The sequence below is a fragment of the Triticum dicoccoides genome, chromosome 5A, assembly GCF_002162155.2.
Source record: "Triticum dicoccoides isolate Atlit2015 ecotype Zavitan chromosome 5A, WEW_v2.0, whole genome shotgun sequence".
In the NCBI taxonomy this organism is placed as follows: domain Eukaryota; kingdom Viridiplantae; phylum Streptophyta; class Magnoliopsida; order Poales; family Poaceae; genus Triticum; species Triticum dicoccoides.
Genome location: NC_041388.1, coordinates 96,066,003 through 96,075,750, shown reverse-complemented (window position 1 = coordinate 96,075,750; position 9,748 = coordinate 96,066,003).

Here is a 9,748-nt window from a genome sequence, read left to right as displayed (position 1 = left end):
ACACCGAGTTAATTTGATGACTGATAGTCATGCCGGGTCAATAGACACCGGTTCAACATAAAATTTATCAAAAGAGAAAAAATCTTGACAAAGGCCAATAAAACCGTGTAGTTGAGGCTTTTCAAGGGCTGCCAGGCCCAAATTCGAGGCTTTTAATGGGCTGCCAGGACGCTGAGTTAAACCATTTGACAAAGCCTTTTAAGATGGGCCTCCAACTAACCAATCGTCGTTTTAACTTTGACAAGTTCAGGGTCTCAATGAGAGTAACTGTCAAACGTTCGGCGGGTTATGCCAGGATTACCTGGATAGGAGTGGCTTACTTGATGAAGGCAGGTTAACCTGGGGTTTTAGGTGAATACACCAGGCTTCCAAGCCGTGGGTCGATACCCGGTTACAATGGTCCTTTCAAACTCTTTGGTATTTTACGCAAAGAGCCCCCAAGTAACCTTGTGAGCTGTGCTCAATGGGTGCCCATGTTTGAGTTTGTGTTTTTTGCAACACTCTCTTTGGCCCCGAAGTGAATTCATGTTGGCCTTACGTCGATCAAGAGGTGTAGCTATGGTTCAGATATGACCAAGCCCCCTAGTGATATCCCTTTGTGGTTTCAAACCGATCAAGAGGTGTAGTAATGGTTCAGATATGACCAAGCCCCCTGGTGATTTTTCTGGTAGCCTTGCGCCGATCAAGAGGTGTAGCTATAGTTCGATACGACTAAGCCCCCAAGTGATCAATATATGAGAAGCTAATAAGGCATGATACCCATGTTTGAACCGCGCATCATGGCAGCAGGTCCTCTTCGGCAACTTTTAATTTTTTGCAAGAGATAAATTCTTCTTGAACCGGGATTTTGAACCGGATATTGAGAGCATCAGAGCTTTATGGGAGACATCTTTCCCTCGAACCGGATCTTAAACCAGAGTCTTCATTTTCAGCCAGAAATTTTCTGACGGCCTTTAAACTCAAACTTGCGAGAAGTTAATTCTCTTTTTTTTGAACCAGAAATTCTTAAACCGGATTTGAGAGCCTCAAAGCTTGGGAGATAAATTTCCTTAAACCGAATTTCAAACCGGAATCCTTCTTTTTTAAGCCAGAAATTTTCTGATGGCCTTTAAACTTGCACCAATATGGCGGTTTAGGGTCCTGCATTAGATAACTTTGCAAGCCAGAGTAATTACTTTTTAAAGAAAGCAATATATAAAAAATATACTAGATGGATTTCACCTGATACGCCAGGCCAGAAATTATCCACCGCGGAGTTGATCATCACCACCGTGAAGCTGAAATCAATCATGGGCGGGTCGACCGTGGGAGCAGACAGTGAGTCGACTGCGACACTATAAACCGGTGCGGACGGGCGAGTCAATCAAAGGCTCATTCCCAGTGAGATGATGTAGATCAAGCTGCATGGGCGGCGGTTTGCGCTAGTCCATTCATCGGGTAATATGTCACGCACTATCACCGGGGGCGGAATATTATCAGCGCAAAGTGAATAATTATCCTGATTCAACCGGACAACAAATGAGTTATAGAAGAAGAGCATCATTTCTGATAATTTCCAGCGTTTATTTAGCCACACTCTTAAGGGAGCTGAGTTGTTCGGAACATATTCTTCGGGGTCATGTTTGACCAATCCGTCTTCCATCTTCCAACAACTTGGTGCAGTGCTTTGGCGGCGGAGCTGGTCAGCGGCACAAGGCCGGCTTATCACGTTGTAAAGGCGGCTCATGGATGGCAAATCAAAGCAGAAGGAAAACCGGCCTGGCGGGTGACCGTCTCGGCGAGGCCGGCTGGACTGCGGCTCAAGTGGCGATATAGAACAAGGTCGACTCATCTCGCGGTGACAACTGCAGCAAAGACCCGGCCTAGGGGCCACCGAGGTCGAGGGCAACCCGGTCGGGGCGGCCCGCAATGTTCGGAGACCGGCAGTTGGTAGACTCGGCAGCCGGCGGCTCAAAGCAGCAGCGGCGGCACCCACGGGTCGACGACGATGGCAGGCAACTTGGTGCGGGGCTGACGGCGGTAGAAGGTGATCCGGTGCAGTAGCGGTTCAGAAGCACTGCAGTAGCGACGACAAGGTCCAGGCCAGCCGTAATGGCTCGGAGGCGCCACGATGACTTGAGTCTTGTGGGTAGCATTAAGCTTGAGATTTTGCGTAGGTAGCATCTAGTACTTTGCAGTAGTAGTTTGTCAGCGACCCAATTACGGCCACAGCAGCCCATGGGCCGGGCCTGGTTGAGTGCCACATGAAGGGAGGCCTGACTACAAGTATCCACGTAGGAAGCAGCGAAGAGGCATCCGGGCTTGGATCAGGCAAAGGCAACGGCGGCTCTCTCCTTACCCTTATCTTCTCCTACCTGCTATTCTTCCTCCTCCCTCCTTCCCCAAATCCATGTATCTGAAGTCGAATCATCTGTAATGGAGTAATTCGCATGCGGAACCTAACATCATGGCATCAGAGCCTTCTCACCACCCTTCCAAAATTTGTTCAAAATTTTGCCCAATTTTTTTCCCTCGCACCATTCTCTCCACCAGCATGCATCCCGAGTTGAAAGCTTGCCTTGACGAGTTCAAGGCGAAGGCTCAGGCACGCTTCGAGGCCAGTGCCAGGCTGTTCGCGCAGCACGGCAAGCTGCTCTCCAAGCTCCTCACGGGAGCTTCGACCCCGCAGCTGGCGCGCTCTGCGGTCGTGGCCTCCAATGGCGACCTCACTGTCAACGCCACTGTCGTGGCGGTCGTCCCCGACACCTCTTCCTTTGCCACCAAGGCCCAAGAGGTCATCGCGCCCCCCTATGGTGCGTTCCTGGACTCCATCGATCTGATGCCCATGACCTGTTCGATGGCTGGCTCGACCCAAGTCGCCTGTGCTGCGAACGCCAATGAGGTCCACAACGTCACCACATCCGTCCGCCTTGAGCCTTTGGTCGCCCACATCCACCAGGAGGTCGACGCCGAGATCGTCACCCCGGTGGCAACCACCACCGATGTCTTCTCCGCCACTACCCAAGCCCAAGAGGCCCCCACGTCCGCCAATGATTCATCCCCAATTTCCATTGAGATGATGGCCGTCACCTGCTCGACGGAGTGCTTGACCCAAGAAGTAGAGCAACTCATGCCGGAGTCTTCTATCAGCACCAACACCGCTACTTCCGAGGTTCTGTCCTCTGTGCCCGTCACCTCCGACATCATCCCAAGTGTTGCCACGGCAGCCAATCCAGTGTCGACGAAGTGCTTGGCAGAAACCCATGTCTACGCAAACGACTCTGTGCAACTTCTGATCGCCGCCATCGACAGTGCCGACGAGACACATGCCACTGCCACCACTGAGAGCTTTGAACATCAACCATGGCCACCGCCTGTAGAAGTGCAGACCAGTCACATGGGACAACTTTTCAGGCCTAGCCTGTGGCCGTCGTTCAGACCTCTATTAGTCACAAGCTACCCGGAAGAGACATGTTCAAGTATCCACAGTCAATCACATAGAGGTTCCTGCTTTAGTCCTTGGTTAGTTTCGTTGATGTTCAGAGATGTTCACCTGGAGAAGCATGGTAATGGAACTGATACAATCATGCCGTGCACCAGTGGAATTCAACATAATGTGCCTGAACGTTTAAGTGAAATTGCAAGGAGATGTTCGGTTGATGTTCAGATATGTTCGCCGGGAGATGGTCTAGCAATCGCAAGGGAGTCCGATGTTCCTATGAAAATCAGAAAAATGGATAAAGGCTCCGTGGGTTCAAGTGTGGTTGTAGATGTAATCTCTCTTACAAGATGTGCAACATGCAAATATCAATTTTCAAGAGATTCAAGCATGACTGATTTTCCGGCTGGATCAGAAGTTGAAAACGAAGATGAATATTATGAATGGAATACAACTCCTGGATTGGTTGGGTGTGAAGCTAGCTTAAACCTCCAGAGTATAGACGAATGCTCAGCAGACACTGACAGCGAAACTGATAAAACATCTGACAGTTGCGAGTTTCTTGGTGATTTGAACCCCTCATCTCTTCAGAAGTACTCCCTACTTATGTCTGAACTAGAATCCCAATTTGCATATTCCAGAAAGGTGGACAACTTATTCAAAAATGGTGTTCTGCTGCTAGTTGATAACTCTTGCTTGGTAAATTCAGTATGCTTTGTACCTGGTCATCAGAATGATCTTGCTGTTACTAATGTCGATGGCATGCTCAAGTCGACTGCTGAAGATAACTGCAGTACACGCATTTTAATACAGGGAAATGCATTGCGTTTTCCCTGTGAGGCTAGACCTGAACAGCATGAGGACATATGCAACAGAGAGAGTGCCGCTGGAGTTTCTACAAATTTGCAAGTGCAAGAGCATGCTGCCATATGCAACTTTCCTACTTCCGACCATCAGTCAAGGATGAAAGAAAACTGCAAGAAATGCTACCTTATACTCCATTGCAGAATTTTCTGGTCTCTTCAGTGGAGCAGTAAACCATGGTCTTCTGGACATCTTGAATCTTATCTGAATTCTTACTCAATCAGCGTCACTCTGAATTGCAACTATGGGCATTTGTATTGCAGCTTGAGAAGTTATGGGCCACTGGAATTGAGGGAGAGATATTTGGTCAAAACTGTACTTCCTGCTGCGTCTGGGATCTTGGAGCCGAGCCAAGGAATTCAAAGGATAGTTCTGCACAGTTTCACAAAGTCCAGTCTAGGTGCAACCTCAAATGGCCCATTCCAGCAGCTCCATTCACAAATGTGCATCAACTACTTGGACATATGAGTTCGCTTTGCTTTGGTTTTATTCAAGGAGTTTCCTGTGATTATGGTTCTTCTACTTCTGCTTGTACTCTCTACATTGGTGATCAATCCCCGGTGGCCTTCATTCCATCCGCAAGAACTGCTCCTTATGTTGTGTGGTCTACAAGATATATGCAGATCGTCTTTGAAGGATCACATGAGGGTCTAATTCTTCATACAGAATTCAGAAGCTATATGCGAACTAATTCAGAGTCTCTGCACCTCATTGGAGTTCTTGGGGAATTGACTCAATCTTGGAGCTTTACTGATCATGTCAGTACCTTGTCAAGCTATTGGTGGTGTTTCTCTTGGGGACCAGATTGGGATCCAGGAGGACCGCTCTTGGATGTTTCATCCCCAATTTCAACTAGTATGCACACTCCATCTCCAGAATAAAGCATGGAATGCACGGGCTCAAAATGGTTACCACCAAAGGGGACTGCCACTGGTATGGAACAAGATGAAAATAATATTGGTATCCACCTCAACCTCGTTCAAGTACACCTTGACAATGGCTACTTCCGCGACAAATACCACGAAAAATCTGACATGATCAAGGATCTTCAAGCACCCTGGGACCCTGGTGAGCCCTGCGTGAAAGCGGCTTGGGGTCAAGCCGAATCTCAAGGGGTAGGGGATGTCAGCGACCCAATTACGGCCACAGCAGCCCATGGGCCGGGCCTGGTTGAGTGCCACATGAAGGGAGGCCTGACTACAAGTATCCACGTAGGAAGCAGCGAAGAGGCATCCGGGCTTGGATCAGGCAAAGGCAACGACGGCTCTCTCCTTACCCTTATCTTCTCCTACCTGCTATTCCTCCTCCTCCCTCCTTCCCCAAATCCATGTATCTGAACTCGAATCATCTGTAATGGAGTAATTCGCGTGCGGAACCTAACATAGTTTGACAAATCTCTGAAGTTTGGGACCTGGGAGCCTTTGCATGTGGTATCTGCGAATGTAAGTCGTTGTTTCAGGAGCTGTAGTTAACGGCAGCCTGTGACCCGGTGCGAGGGTACGAGGCAAGCAGCGGATTCGGTGGCTCGACTTGGTAAATGTGAACGCAGCTCAAGCGACTTGTGCGGTCAGAATGCGCAGTGGTGCAACCCGGCAGAGGCAGCAGCCGGCTATGCAATGAACCGGCGGGAGGCATGGTAGTGGCAGGCGACTGGTCAGGCTCAGCAACAACCCGGCGAGACATGATGGCTCGGCGGTTTGAGGCCTGAGACGAGGCCGCTCTAGCGAAGCGGAACAGCAAGGCAGGGCTGCGGCGGCGACTTACCTCCGTCACCACCGTGGCCTGGGGACAACGCGAGGTTGAGACACGGCGGCAAGCTCGGCGCGCTCGGACTCGGGTGGCTCGGCGCGCTGTAGCTCGCTCGCGAGAAGCAGCAGAGGAGTCTCGAGGCGCTCGGCGATTTGAAATAGAGGAGGTAACCCGGCTCCGGGCGGAGTTATGCACACCGGCCATGACTATGGCGGCGACTCGCGGTGCGGCGGGTTTAGCAGAATCCGGTGAAAGCGGCGGCTCGGGGCCAGCAGCTCCAAGGTGGACGAAAGCGACGGCTCACGGGCGGTGGCCCGACGGACACAAACCGGATGCATGGGGCGGCCTTCTGAGGGGGGCGAGAGGAAACATAGGTGGAACTCTGGCCGGTTTAGTGCGGCAGAGAGGCGCCCGCGAGGCGAGACCGTAGTGGCCGAGGCAGAGTCATGCGGGCGAAGGCGGGACCATGGCATGAAACGGGTTGAGTGCAGCAGTGGCTTGTAGGCGGAGTGAGAGTCAGGTGACCCGCCGGCCAGCGGCGACTCGGAGCGAGTTGGCGCGGTGCATGGGTGGCGGTTTGGGCGGGCGGGTGCAGACTCCATGGTCAGCAGAGGAGGCTGGGCACGGCCGGGCGATTTTACGGATGCGCAGACCAGGTCAGAGGCAATAAGAGGCCATGGCAACTTAATAGCGGCGGATCGGAAGCAGATGCGGAGCTAGGCCCAATCCGGATTGGAAACAGACGGAAGACAGGTGTCTCTTGGTGTAGCGGCGACTTAGAAGCAGAGTCAAAGTAAAATCCATCCGGGTCGTGGCCGGCTCAATCTTTGGCTTTGAATGTGAGCTAGCATGCTTGGCAGACTTACGTGAGGAAATTTTGTGGCACACATCACGTCCTTGTCCTTCCCATCTAATTTAGGCTTTATGCATCTGTTCAAAGACAAAACTGCAAGCAAGGCACTGCCAAGCAAGGAAAACCTGGGTCGTGTAGCTACTTTGAAGTACAGCCGTTTGACCCGGCGGCTCGGAGATAACTCGGCGGCGGTTTATGGCGATGTGAAGCAGTCACGTTTGGGCGCACCGGCCACAACTGTAAATGAGACGGGGCCTTGGGCAGAAGCGAGGCGGCCGGCGGTTTGTCATGGCTGAGTCGGCACTCGTGGACCAGCCTGACCACCACGTGAGGAGCAAACTGCAGTAAGACTCTCTCGATTGATGATGATCTGATCAGAAGCAGCTGCAACGACGATTTAACGGAGAACAGCAGCGGTCGGTAGGTGTAGTGGAGACAAACCGGAGGCGGAGCATGGTGACTCGGTCTCGGCGGATTGGTACAAACTCAGAAACCGCGACAGCGGATACGAGCAGCAGATACCATTGTGGTCCTCTTCTTTGCTTTGCTTTTTTCGCTTCAACATGCAAGGAGCAAAAATAGTGCTCAATTGACGAATTGACTTTGGTCCTCACGTGAGCAGACAGGTCTCTGCAGCTGTCCTCAATCCATTGGATTGACCGATCAGTGTAGACGCGTTCGGCGGCGCCTACGACAAAACCCTAGCTTCCTTTGAACTAGATCTTCTAAATCTTGTGTCGACGGTTCGTCGATGATGTTATCTTCAGTACCGGCTTTTTTCCATCTGGTACGTCACGAACTTTTCGATCCATAGAAAAGATCCCTCCAAGATCTCAACACCACCGTACACGGGCCCCACGGTGGGCGTCAACTGTCGTGGAATTAACATGTTAGATGTCCTAGGGTGAGGACTTAGTCGTGAGGCCAGCGCATCTTTGTGGTAGCTTGAGAGGGGTTGAGGGGAATCGAGAAACGCAACACAAGACAGGGATTTAGACAGCTTCGGGCCCCGGGAAACATCATCCGGTAACAACCCTACATGCTGTTTGAGGCTAGGTCTCATTATCATCATGAGGGAGTCGCCGTAAACCGGCTCTCCTCTTTGTGTCTAGCCCTAAGATTGTTTATTCTTGCTTGTAGCTTGTCCCTTTGAGGAGCCCTGCCCCTCCTTATATATGTTGAAGGGGCGGGTTACATGTGGAGTCCAACTCGGACTTTAACTTAAACTATTTTGACTTCTCTGCCTGGGCTTCTTAACGTCTGCCGGTTTAACATTGTTCTGCTGGTTTAACATTGTCTGTCGGTTTAACATTGTCTGTCGGTTTAACACCAGCCGGTTTACCGTCTGTCTTAGCCATATGTCTTGACTCTCTGTTCTTTAACTCTCCGCCGGTTTACCATCCGCCGGTTTACCAAGTCCCAGCCGGTTTACAACTCCAGCCGGGTCATACCGCGGGGTATATCCCCGACAAGGGGTGTGCAGAAGAATCAGGTTTCGATCCTGTGGAACTATGGGTTATGGGCCCACCATGTGAGTTAACGGTGGGAAGGGCGGTGATGTCTTGTATGACCATGTAGGCAAGACATGTCAGCGGATAGCCTGTCAGTTATGTTGGTAACAACGTCGGTACCAAGGGCGAGGGACAAAGAGAACCATCTTCCTGCTCGTTGAACGAGGCGTACCAATAGGCAAAGTTCTCGACCATCGGTGGTTACCGGAATGTCATCAACAATAGTAACAGGGTCTTACCGACACGGTTGTACACCTAGGTGTTTACATAAGCAGAAGAATATTACTGCTTAGATCATATAGATCACCGAAAAGGTTAAACAAACCAATGTAAAGGAAATGTGATCATCAGATTAAACAGAACAATGCAAAGGAAAATGTGTTTAAACACATATTTCAAGGGTATATCCTTCCCAAGGACAAGCAGAGCAAGATATCCATGACAGGATATAACGTAGAAAACCCTTTAGGAAAGTGGAGAGAATTTTCATGACATTACCCATACAATGGTGTTTGTATAATTGAGTAAGAAACTTTTAGCATTGGGCTTCAAATGTTCTTGTTGAAAAAATCAGAGTTCCACAGACATACTTCGAGATAGCATCGACATGGTCTTCAAGCAAAGATCAAACTTGGATACACAATGGATTCATCAGGAATAACTCATAGAATAAGTCTGACAATTTCCTCATGGAAGAATGGCTAACCTTGCTAAAAAGGAAACTATAACAATAGGTCCTCCGACCAGGTGTGCTAAGCATGACATCACCTTACCGGGTCATATAAAGACCAACGTTATAACTCTTGGAAATATGTTCCAGCCATCATATCTAACCGAGATTCAGATCTGATTGGTGTCAGGATACCTCAGACTCAGGGTGCCTGAAAAGGAGAGGTGCAACACAATTGACAAGATGACATTGTAAGATTCTCGGGAAATGAACTATATGAGCGGGTTCCCGAAACAATAGTTCATCATTAAACCAAGGAGAGGATGAGGGGGAGGCTGGTGGACTCAGCGACAATTCATCGAGAATTCCACACGGATGGATTTCCACAATTATGTGCACAAGGAGATGACATTTGAAAATTCAAATGATATAACGTTGTATGCCCGAGGAAAACATACACAATTAACCATTGGTTGAAAAGTGCACCCATAGTATGGGCTTAGGTAGCATGACTGGTGTTATAATGGTGATTCGATAACCAATGGTCTAAGAATGAAATGTCAACCATTAAGTTCAAAGCAATAGGGTTGCTAGAAGGAAGGAATCCAAACGACACAGTTCAATTGTTGGAATCAACACGGGGACCAAGAAAGAATGGTGATGGTGAGAAGTATCACTATACC